Consider the following 13,554-nt stretch of genomic DNA (forward strand, 5'->3'; position numbering starts at 1 on the left):
CTTAAACCAACAACTATGTTTGAGTTGTCATGAGTCATGTCTTAGTTTAGCAATCATGATTAAGGGGGGAGTGAAAGATAGCTAATTACCCCTGCATGGAGGGCTGTCTAAATTTAGAGAAACAATTAACTAAGTCAAGTGTGAGTGAATTTGAGTTAAGTCTTATTTTGGGTAAAGTCAAATTTAGTGTGTCATGTCAAAATTATTTTGAGTGAGTCGTTAGTTGAAAAAGTTAAATACACCTCACCAAGTTTATTGTAATCATTAAGTTAGTGTGATCAATAGAAGAGCCACAACTCGTGTTATTAGTGTGTGAAATTTGTGCCTTACCTCCTCTACTTTTCCAACCCTAGTTCCCTACACCAAAAATGTTGTAAATGCTAAACCATTCATCCTATATATCATAATGAATTTCCCTATTGCTCCACTAATTTCATATATACGACCTTCTATTTCCTACCATTTGAATCGATATCAAATGGGCTATTATGTGAACTTATTTTTTTACTACCATCAGAACCAATATCAAATGGGTGTCTTATGTGAGCTCTCTTAGCACTTGGAATAACATTGTTGTGACTCGTGGCTTTATGTTGGCTATGGCCTGGATGCTTGACTCTATTTTGGCAGTAACCCACATGCTATCCACACGTTTATAAATTCATCCTGTTCATGGTTTCTGGGGTCCCTAGTTGTTTTGAGAAATTTCTAAGGAGGCAATAACCAACTGCCACGCAATTTAAACAAAAACCAAGTAGTTTCTCATTTCAGACCTCCATTTAAGTGTTGAACACTTGGGTGGCTGCAATTCAACATATTCTAGGTTGGATAACAACATAAAGGTGAAAAAATTTGGTGACTTTTTATTCAACATAGTCAAGGTTGGATAGCAACCTAAAGGTGAACAATTTCGGTGAATTTTTTGAGATGGCAAGACTTAACAAAACACCAAGTTTCTTACTCAAGATTCATAACAGGAGAAGCAACATGGAAAAAAAAAGAATTTCTTACTTACTTAAAATTCATAACATGAGAAACAACAAGGAAAATAATAGGAACGATCTGATTAGGGGTTAATTAGACAAGGAGGTCCCGTGGATGTCATTAAAAAACCATTCATTTTTATTTAGTTATTTTACTATTCTATACGTTCAATTGTTTTACAAGCAATCTATGATCACAGTTATCTATTTATTGTTACTTTGGAGCAAATACAATCTCCAACTATAACAAAAAATATGCCCTTTCCTAGGCAAGAACCCATGGAAAGTGCATATTCTTACTAGATCTCTAATTCGACTCTTAACCAGTGACTTCTGTTATTCCAAAATTTCTTTCCCAAATCAAAACACTCTAAAGCACCATTTTCTCTGCTACAAACCAAAAAATCATGAAATTTTCTCCCACTACATTCTACAACAATGGAATCCTGTTGTGGAGCACTCAACATGTGCTTTATATTTAGGCCATGTAAAGAAATTCCATGCAAAGAAGCAACGGTTGATGTAAAAGCAACGGGGAGTTTAATAAATTTGCCATTTCTACACGATTGAGCTTAGGTATAACCAATATTCCAGTGAAAAGAATAGGATATGAATATGGGAACAAGAATGGTGGGAGTAGGCGATAGAAGCAAGAGCATGAAGAGGTAAACCTGCAGACAAAATATACTCCAGGAGCCAGGAGCACTGGTAGCGGCAATGACTTAAACTCCACCTATTGGTACAAGAATGGAAGGCACATTTGGGGACCGAGAGGGGAGAGTCTAGGTGAATATTGGCGGACAATACAAACTCTGGAAATAATGTAACACTCATTATAGTGCAATGTTGTTGCTATAGACATAACTTTGTTTTGATTTTTATTGCAGTGAAGATTGGTGGAAAATACATTATTCAAGGGCCGAGAGAGATTAATGGCTTAAGTTCTGCCTATTGGAACAGGAATGGCACGCACATTTTGGGACTAAAAGGGGAGTCCCTGGGTGGATATTGGAGGACAATATAATCTATGGAAAGCACAGATCCTCATTATAGTGTAATTTTATTGCTATATAGAAAAACTTTGTTTTGTTTTTTTTTTCCTCTTTGTTCATTTCACTTCGACCAATAATTCCCCTGCGAGGTAAGCTATATGGGGTGGACCTCTATCTATCTACAAACTGGAGATGTTCTTGTTTTGGATTTCCTATCCACATGATTCACAGATGACCATGGTTGTTGTCTGTGGGAGGTTGCCATGTACATTTGATGGTTCCCACGACGGTGGCTTTAGTAATGTGGGTGGGTAGTGGTAGGTCAATTTGAAAATAATGGTTGGCCTATTAATGATTATAGATTATCTAACACCGTCTCTGGGCTCAATGTGCTATTGACACTAAGGAAAACATTGTATTATAGGTGTAAATAAACTAAACACAATTCTGGAGCAGGTAAATTTGAAAATGATGTACTTCCCGGATTCGTTCTAGAGGGGTGGTTGGAAAATTAATTAGTATCTCATAATCTCAATGGTGTAGATACTAGGTGGCCTCTCTCTGGCGGTTGATTGATTGATTTATGAGAAAGTGGGGTCCCCATGATGGATCTAAAGGTCCATGGGGCATCAATCGGTTGTCTTATAATTGTGTATCAACCATAGTCATCCACCTGTCCTCATGCGGTTTGAAAGGTTCAAAAGTTTGACTCGTTAATCCGATTCGTGGTTGGTGGGTATATCCCACCTCTATTTGAGGCTTTCCCTTTCTAACTTATCCTATACTAGTTCATTGTTAAATCCTATATAAAATTCATGATTTACAGTTTATCTTATTCCTGTCCCACATTAGCATACCGCAAACTCTTGTCCTGGCATCAACAGATAGACCAGAGGAACGAGACCTAATCCAATGGAGGGCCATACATAGCCCATTGATCTGGATATGGATATTGATGAGCTCATTGATGTCATGATCACTGCAGAGAATGAACGTGAAGATAAGATATGCCACAAAGTCACATTCCATCAAAAAAAGGTCCCTGAAAAGGAGGTTACCATACAAAACACACTGTGAAAAACATGGTTTCATCAAAGGATAGGTTTAGCCTATGTTCGAGTACACATGTCACCAATCTTGGGGTGGGTAAGTTGGAGGTTCCAACATTACACACGGTCCCCCAACTGAGCAAGAACAATCAAAAGTGCAATAAGCCTATTAAAACATAGGAAGCAGTCTAAAAAAAATTTTCTGGAGGTCGAATTATATTGGGAGAACATTGTTAGACTTAGAAAAAGGATACTAGTTGACAAATGGGAGCTCTTAAGGATGAATTGCTGTCAAATAAAAGATTGGGTAAAGAAAAGTTGGTCCTCACTTATGGGTTACATATCCAAAGTAAGTGTGTTGGTTAATGGGTGGTTTGGATTCCACTTCTTACAGGAAGAGGATGCGAGTAAGATTTTATCACTCCCATGGGTTAAAGGTCGGGGGTTCCTGGTTCTGCAGAATTGGAAGGTGGGATTTGACCGAGTTACGGAAGTGCCAAAAAGAAAAATAATCTTGGCTAAGCTGCCTGGATTCACCATAGAATTATGGATGAAAGGGGTCATTTAAGAAATAGCTGATAAAATTGGAAATATTTACTATGTGGACGAAGGATGCATGGGCCTTCTGATAAAAAAAATCACTTGGTTCCTAGTTGAAGTGGGTTTGGGGAGGGGGGGGGTTTACTAGTTGGGATTGATCTATTCTAGGCCACTTTCACAAAAAGACAAAAGGTTGATTACTAGGGCATTCTATTTCAGTGTTTAGAATGCCACGACAAAGGACAACTGCTAATCAACTGTCCTAATTGCTACAAAAATGATCTAAATTGGGACAGATTAGTAATGTTTTGATAATTCCCCTCATCAGAATATAAAAATGTACTTGAGGTTTGACTCTAAAATAGCAAGTAAAAGCATGAATTTTATGTGTTTTTACTTAAGTTAGTTTCATGAAGAAAACTTAAAAAATGAAACCAAAACATTGAATGGAAGCATGCATCAAATATTAATACACCTGCCATTGATAAAGGAGTTCACCCCTCCTACTCTACATCTCCTTTGATCAACTCTAAATGCATGACCCCTTCTCTTTATGCTCAATATCAAGAGAAGAACAGTACATAAACTCTGAAATGGAATGGTTGGTTTCTCCTTCAAAGAAACAACTTCCTACAAAAGTTCTCACTCCATACACATGTTAACCTACAGTTAAACATGTAAATATTTAGTAAACACATGCATCTTACACCAATACCCAATACTCCAACTTCCAAGAACATAAAAAGTACTACAATCCACTTTAATTACTTAAACAATTCTCTTTCTCCATACACATATAGAGAAAAAATGAAATAAAGCTACAAAAACTACTATAATGGCTGCTACAGAAAGCACATGGAGGCTGGAAGACCCCTGAAAGGTTATCTCCATCTTCAAACTCATGCATAAACTAAATCAACACTCTGGTTGACCAGAGCACCCATAGGCTTAACTTTGCAAAAAGCTTATCCAGAAGTGCTCCTTTGCTCCTAAAACCTATTCCAATGAGTTCAGAATGCCCAAAAATGGCAATCTAGCCTCTTTTTGCAACTCATTGGGTCGAAAATTTCCTTTGTTATGACTTCAGTCAGTCTCTCCACAATTTTCTCCTCCAAATCTCACTTACTGCTAGTTAAATTCCATATCGCAGTTAAAATTGGCAATTCTGCCGAAATCAGCGATTCTGCCATCATTCCCACCTATCTTATGGTTAAGGGCTGAGTGCTCACATGTAGAGTGGTGGTCCAGCGGTTAAGGCTACGGTTTCACAACCCTATTAGATATCGCAATCGCAATCGGCTATCCACGAAGAGATAGACATCAACACTCCTTAAGAAACTGTGGTTGTCAATCTAGTGAACCCGACGAGTTATAAATTACAACTCTGAAAACATATTGCGTCTAGGACTTATCACAATCAGAACTCATCTAATTTCATTATCGACGATCACTACTTGAACCATATCGCAAGTCGTAATCATTTTCTGTTATTGCAATACACAACAAATCGCATCGCTACTAGGTTTCGCCGGGGGTCGATTCTAATCATTATGTGACATGCGATTGCGATCACATCTCATTGCAACCTGCTCTACGCCGGGGGCTGATTCTTTAGTACTTTTCCACCTCCGAAATGCGATTTCCGAGGGCCAACGGGAACCTACCACTTGGCGCCTCTTGATTCACTAGGATCTTTGCCATGTCATCTAGTCAACCTTGAACTTTGACGTGCTCTAACTTCTGCATATGAGCTCAGATTTGAGTGTCGTTTGCACCGTTGGATTCAGAATGATGATCTCTTCGATATGAAACTAATCTTATAAGGACTATGAAAATTTGATTTTTTGGCAAATTTTGAGCTCCTGATCACTCTTCCCCACTGAAAAAATTTTGGTCTCCAAAAGTTTAAATAATCTGCAGCTGCCTTGTATTTTGTCTGCTTCGTAAGTGTCATACAAGGCATCCTTCCTTCTCCTTCACCTTTGTTCTTCGGAGCCATAAGCGATGAGCCAACACTTGTCCATGTCACTATGGCCATCCATAGAAACATTCTTCCCAAGAAGAATTCCAAGAAGATGAGCACCTTGGAATTGCTTATCTGCAAAATCCTTATCAAGGATAAGATCCTAAAAAACTTTACCAAATGAACCTAGACAGGCTTCACATAGTGAATACTTGTATGACTTGGGTGTTACATACATTTGGAACATACTAAATGTGCTACAACTACTCATACAACAGTTTTAAAATGCCTTCTTTTTTTTTACAAAATGGAATAAACTTGACTCCCAAATTTTCCATTCAAATTGACTATCAACAAGCCAAACTAGAATTGTAATTTCTTAAAGAAAACATTGTTGCATATAAGTGATTTATTTATGAACATCACTTTTGCAAATTACCCAACTATGGGGATATGCGACTAGTGCAAAACAAAAATTGACAAACTTCAGCTGGACAAATAGTCTGTCCATTTCTTACCCAACCAGGTAAATGAACCCTCTATTTGAACTTTATCTTCTTTTGAAGCTACTTCAAGGATGGTTGCATCTTGCTCAACTTTTTCTGTTGTCGCTTCCTCTTCTAGTGCTTGCATGATTTGCTTCCCCTTACCAGGATGAAGTTGTGGAAACAACTTCCAACACTTCTCGACCCAATGCCCACTAATGTTGCAGTGAGTATAGAATTTCTTTTGAGCTCCTCTCAGCTCACTTACATTTATCCTTGGATGAGATTTTCTCCTTTTAGTCTCAATTCCAGTAGACATAAACATATTCCTGATGATTGCTTTCCTTTTACCGCACTTATATACACAATGGTTAGATGAAAGGAAAAAGGTGCATGGAAACATTTTCCTCAACAAATTATTGAAATCTGCATGTTGTTTTCCATCATGAAAAGCATTCGAACTAACAACATCAAATTAATAGAATGGTTATACCTTTGTTTGATGTGCTTCGGCTTACGCTGCCTGCGTGAGAAACTTGCATGGCAAGAAGAACTCAACTTTCCTTCTTCTTCAAATTTTCATCTCTCTATGGAGATGTTTTGCACTTCGAGACCTCCTTATGCTTGAGGAACCAGGCAGGAACCATTTTTGGATGCAACTCCCAACATCTTGCCTCCTTGTGTCCTTTCTTACGACAAAAGGAACACAATATCCATGAACTGTCGCTAGAAGACCACTCTTTTGCAACATATCCTAAGCCTTTGTATTTAGGTCTCTCCTTCACTACAATTTGATTTTTAATGGCTTGTTGGTTTATGCCAAGGCCTCCTCCCTTGTAACCCATCTTGGTCAAGAGCTTGGATCTAATACCTTTATTGTGTTTTTCAAAGGCTGCGAGTGAATTTACGTCAATACTTTCACACAAGGAAGAAGCATGTAAATTGTTACCATTTTCTTCATCTTTCGATTGACACACAAAGATGTTTTAGATTTCCCTTTTGATTCAAGATGTGTCCTCTTGGACTCTTCGAATCTCTTCTTTCATCTCCTCAAATTTGGTTGCTGATAGAACTTCATATTCCACATCATGTGACAAAAGGTACAAACTTGTCCATCTACCTTCTCAGAGGAACTTTCCATCTTGCATAATAGTTGTAGAAAAAACATGAATATTGTGGAGAAGATGGTGGTTTATCACCATTATTGTTACCTTCTTCCCTTGGAGAACATTCTCCTCTTGGAGGTCTAGAGCTTTCACCTTGCAATTTGGTATTCCTCTCTTCATAGAGGACTTTCACCATTTTTTCCATGTCTAAGAAAGTCTTTCTAAAAGCCTTTACATCCTCTGACATTCTTGTAGGCTCTCCTCCTTGGGACATGCTTTTCTTGAAGCTTCTACCACAATTTGATGTAGAAATTGGTGGTAGAGATTGTAACAATCTTGCTCTCCTTTCCAAAACCTTCTCCTCACTGAGCTTCAAAACACATTCAATTGCAAACAACAGTCAATTCCTCCTTGCACAAAGCAAACCATAGCTCTGATACCAAATTGATCTTAATTGGGATAGATTAGTAATGATGTGCTAATTCCCATCATCAGAACATAAAAATGTGCTTGAGGTTTGACTCCAAAATAACAAGTAAAAGCATGAATTTTATGTGTTTTTACTTAAGTTAGTTTCATGAAGAAAACTTAAAACATGAAACCAAAACACTGAATGGAAGCATGCATCAAACAATAATACACCAGCCATTGATAAAGGAGTCTACCCCTCCTGGGCTACATCTCCTTGGACCAGCTCTAAAGGCATGGCCCCTTCTCATTATGCTCAATATTAAGAAAAGAAGAGTACATAAGTTGTTGAAATAGAATGGTTAGTTTCTCCTTCAAAGAAACAACTTCCTACGAAATTTCTCACTCCATACACATGTTAGCCTACAATTAAACATGTAAATCTTCAGCAAACACAAACATCTTACACCAAGACCCCACACTCCAACTTCCAAGGACATAAACAATACTACAATCCACTTGAAGTACTCAAACAATTCTCTTTCTCCATGCACATATAGAGAAAAGAAGAAATAAAGCTATAACACTGGTGTAATGGCTGATGTAGAAAGAACATGGAGGTTGGAAGACCCCTGTAAGGTCATCTCCATCTTCAAACTCCTGCATAAACTAAATCAACACTCTAGTTGACTAGAGCACCCATAGGCTTCACTTTGCAAAAATCCTATCCAGAAGTTCTCCTTTGATCCTGAAACCTATTCCAATGAGTTCAGAATGCCCAAAAATGGCAATCTAGCCTCTTTTTGCAACTCATTTGGTCGAAAATTTCCATAGTGATGACTTTTGTCAGTCTCTCCACAATTTTTTCCTCCAAATTTGGCTTGCTGCCAGTTAAATTCAATATCCGCGGTTAAAACTGGAAGTTCCGCTAAAATCAGGGGTTCTTCCATCATTCCCGCCTATCTCACAGTTAATGGACGAGTGGTCACATGCGGAGTGGTGGTCAAGAAGTTAAGGCTACAGTTCCACAGCCCTGTCGGATATCACAATGGAAATCAGCTATCGATGGAGAGATGGGCATCAACACTCCTTCAGAAACTGTGATTGTCGATCCAACGGACCCAACGAGTTGTAAATTACAACTTTGAAAAGATATCGTGTCTAGGACTTATCACAATCGGAACTCATCACATTTCACTATCAATGATCACTGCCGGAACCATATCGCAAATCGCAATCATTTTCTGCAATTGCGATATGCGATAAATCACATCGCATCCAGGCTTCACTAGGGACTGATTCAAATCATTATGCAATATGTGATTGCGATCATATCGCATCGCAACCTTCTCTACATTAGGGGTTGATTCTTCAGTGCTTGTCCACCTTCAATATGCGATATGCGTGGGCCAATGGCAACCTGCCACTTGGCACCTCCTAATTCACTGGGACCTTTGCCATGTCATCCAGTCAACCCTGAATTTTGACTTGTGCTAACTTCTACATACGAGCTTGGATTTGAGTGTCGTTTGCACCATTGGATTCAGAATGACAAGCTCTTCGACCTGAAGCTAAGCTTAGCATGATTCTGACACTTCGTTTTTTTGGCAAATTTTGAACTCATGATCAAAAAATAAGGACAGGTTGGCTACAAAATTTAAACAATCTAATAGGGATATTGAGCATATGGATGTTGGGAATAATGAGGTTATGCTTCCTCCTAGATTGTCGGACCAACCCTTGGGTAGATCATAAATTGGTTTTAAAGTAGATAAGTTGGGCACAAACCTTAAACAAGAGACCCCTTAAGATTTGTCCCTGGTAAAATTACAAATGAGGTTGGCTGTCACATTTCGTCAGAGAGCAGATTAGTCGAGTATCCATCGAATAGAAAAGGAAAGAGAATTGATATGGAGGGTCTTATAGCGAGTAGACTTTCATTACTATCTCCCATCCGTAATAGGAATGAACATGAGGAAGAAATATTTTCATCTCCAGTTGATGAAGATCTCCAAGCCTTGGCTGGTAAGGTGGGAATTAGTCTTGATGCAATTTCTGTTAGAAAAAATTCCATACACAACTTGGACTCAAGTGATGGTGGATCGTTGACATGCACAACTAGCACAAAGAAGAGAATAGAGACTAAATTCAAAAGTCTTTCTCTATGTGGCGGTTTTGGGGAGGGCTTAAACTCTCGGTTCTCTGAAGTTATGGGGGAGGTACTTCTCCCTTCCTTCGATTCTGGTCCATCTAACACCCCTTTTGATGATTCGGTGGATTCTCTGCCTCAGGACCTTAGAGCATCTTTCCCTAATGCAAATGTTCTCTAATGAATATTATGTCTCTTAACGTTAGAGGCTTGGGATCTGCCTATAGCAAAAGATACCTAAAACACAATAGTAAGTCTAAAGGTCCCTCCATTCTATTACTTCAAGAGACAATGATGCCTAAGGAAAAATCCCTGGTGATTCTTTTCAAGATCTTCCCTCGGTGGAGTGGATGTACTACAAATTCCCTTGGAAATTCTAGAGGTCTCATTGCCATTTGGGATTTATATATTTTTTAATTTCAAGCATTTAGTTTTTGTGCAGGTTTAGTTTTGACTGGCCGCATTAGGGGCAGTCCCTATCGGTTCCAGATAATGAACATTTATGCGCCATATGTCAGACATAGAGATTTTTTGGGGTAAATCGAATCATCTGGTATCTTAAACATCCAGGCATGGATCATAGTTGGAGATATGAATTTTACTTTCGATAAAAAAAGAAAGTTGGTGTCTTAGGGCCAAGGCTGACCCGCTGGAGAATTTCTTCAAAGATTTGTTTGATCGGAAATCCCTCAGGGATGTTGCTCCGACTTTGCCCTAACTGGTGAAATGGATGCTCGGGTGAAGATGGAATTGCCAAAAGAATAGACAAATTCCTTGTTGATTCTACCCTTGTCAAAGACATAATCAAATTCAATCCTAGGAGTTATTCTCTAATATCTCAGGTCGTGATGAAATCATTCTGGAATGGATTGAGGCACTGTAATTTCCCAAGAGACCCTTCAAATTTAATATGATGTGGTTAGAGGAGGTGGATTTTCATAATTTGGTCAAACAGTCCTAGTCTTCTTCAATATTCCTTGCAACTGAAAATCCTATCATGAGGCCATTGAATAAACTTTGTTCACTGAAAAAGGAAGCGAGGGTATGGATTTATAACAGGAGAATTTCCCTTTGTGAATAACTGGCTCTAATAGATGAGGATATTGCTCGTCTGTGGGACCTGATTGCTCCAGGTCTATTTTCTGACCTACAGCAGAGGAAATTATTGGACCTTGTGAGGAGGAAGGACAAAATCCTTAAATTATAGGAACATGAATGGAGACAAAAAGTCGAATTGCATGGGTTAAGGGTGGTGACAAAAACACAAAGTTTTTTCATTGGGCTGCTTCTAAAAGGAACCAAACAAACTCCATCCGGGTTATTAAAGATGATGATGACAACACTCATACCTCGTATCTGAAGTTGAGAAGGGAGGCTTTCAGTTTTTTCAGTAAATTATATAAGGAAGACGAGGGTGAATATGTTACTGAAAAAATGAGCTTCGCCAATATGTTTCCTGTTATGGTAAATGAGGAAGACATTTCAATGATGGATAACCCAATTACTAAGGAGGAACTCTTGCAGTCGATCAAGGAGATGGCTAAGGATAAAAGCCCTGAGCCTGACAGTTGGCCCACTGAACTTTTCTCTTTCTTCTTCGACTTGATGGAGGAGGATCTAGTAAGTATGGAAGAAGAAATAAGAGTTTCTTGATGCACTCCAGGTGCTATTAATTCTACTTTCTTACTCTAATTCCTAAGAAAAAGGCCTCAATTTCTTTCTCTAATTTCAAACATATTTCCTTATGTAATTCCATATATAAAATGATTTCTAAGATCCTGTCCAACCGAATCAAAAGGATTTTTTCATCTCACATTTCTTTGGAGCAGTTTGGGTTTTTGTCAAACAGGAGAATTCAAGACACCATTGCAATTGCACAAGAGTGCATCCACTCGGTCAAATCGAAGAAGCTTAAAGTATGCCTAATGAAGATCGACCTCTACAGGGCATTTGACTGTGTGGACTGGGAGTTCCTTTCGATGATTTTATACAAAATAGGCTTTCTGCATAGGCATGTTAAATGGATAATGGCTTTTTTATCTACAACTTCTATAGTTGTTCTCATCAATGCTGAGGCTACACAATTCTTCAAAATATTTAGGGGCCTTAGACAAGGTTGTGATTTATCCCCACTTCTCTTTATTCTGATTATGGATGCTTTTAGTAGAGGGATAAAGTCCAAATCAGCAGATGGCTCCATTAAGGGATGTTAGCTCTCCAAAAGATGCAATATTTCCCATCTCATGTTTGTGGATAACATTCTATGCGTTGGGGCAAGTAAACTATCGGAATGGGAGATCTTACATAATATTTTTTATGATTTTGGCAAAGCTTCTGGACTGTGGATTAATAAAGATAAAATTTAGTTGATCACAGATCAAGTGAATGACCCGGTTACTCTTGAAATTGTTGGGTTGTTTGGTGTAAAAATTAGAGCAATGTCATATGGATTCAAATATCTAGGATGTACATTAAAGCCTTGAAAATACTCTTCATTAGATTGGGGATGGAACTAGTCTACTTAGGATCAGAGATGGATTTCAATGGCTGGTAGGCTCATTATGATTAAGGTTGTTCTGTTGAGTATTTCGGTGTATTGCATGCATCTCTTCCATATCCTGCAATCTGTCATCAATAAAATTGATGCTTTGGTTGCCAAATTCCTTTGCTCTGGCTCTAGACTTGACAAGCAGATTCACCTCATAGGCCTAAAGTCGATTGCCATATCAGTTAAGAATGAGATTTGGGACATCATTGACTGCAGAAGCTTCAATTTGGTGTTGTTGGCTATGAACATGTGGAGACTCTTCTTTGAGAAGGGGTTGTGGCAGGACATCTTGTTCGACAAATATATATAAAAATCTTGCCTGGAAGAATGGATTGCGACAAGGGCCCCCTCAGTAAGCAGGTCTCGAAAAATTTGGAGCAGTCTTAGACTTGTCATCCTGTGGCTTTTTAGCAACCTCTGCTGGATGGTAGGCAATGGGATGCAAACAAAAATTGTCCTGGATGCTATTAAAGGTCTAAATGGTTATTACCTCCATCCTTTTTCGATAATTTTCTCTCTTAATTCTTGGGGGTTGATCACCCTTTCCAGCTTGTGGGACTGGTCTCGAACCATTGGCGCTGCTGATACTTGGCCTCATGCGTGGCAGATTGGATTTCTGGAGGAGATGTTTGTGGATTGGGAATGTTACCATCCCTTTCTTTGCTTGGCTGGCATTAGGATTTCATGGGGGTGGGACAACTTGGTGTGGGGTGGTCATATTGGTAACAACATAATTATGGTTAAGGAAGTTTATGCCCACATAACGTTGACCTTTCTGGAGTAGCCCTTTTCTGATTGTACCTCATGGTTTTGGCGATGGAATATGCCCTTGAAAATCAAGTGCTTCTCCTGGCTAGCGATTCGCAATCACATCTTGACTTGCGATAACTTGATTAGGAGGGGATTTCTAGGTCTTGGCATTTTCTCTCTTTGTTGGCAGAATTCAAAGAGTTGCACTCACCTCTTTCTCAATTGCCCTATGGCTGTTGAGATTTGGGTGGCAGTCTCCTCTCTTCTGGGTGTCCCCTATATCAACGATGTAGACTCTACTCATGATTGCACTAATCTTTGGTATTGGAGAGCGAAAGCTTATAGATTGGTCCCTCTCTATGTTCTATGGGGGATTTGGAGGGCCAAGAACGCTCTTATTTTCGAGAATAGGCCCTTTGTGATCAAGGTTGTTGTCCTGAATATTGTGGCCTACTTCCAAGAAATTGGTCCCTGGGTGCCAAAATCCTCTTCTCGATCCATCTCTCTAGTGGATTTGAATGGGATATTCACCATTTGCTCCTTCAATGGGGCTTCCTCAAATGATGATTGTGGTTGTGATG

The sequence above is a fragment of the Pinus tabuliformis genome, chromosome 8, assembly GCF_031772625.1.
Source record: "Pinus tabuliformis cultivar Carrire ecotype Pingquan chromosome 8, CPIR1, whole genome shotgun sequence".
NCBI lineage: Eukaryota > Viridiplantae > Streptophyta > Pinopsida > Pinales > Pinaceae > Pinus > Pinus tabuliformis.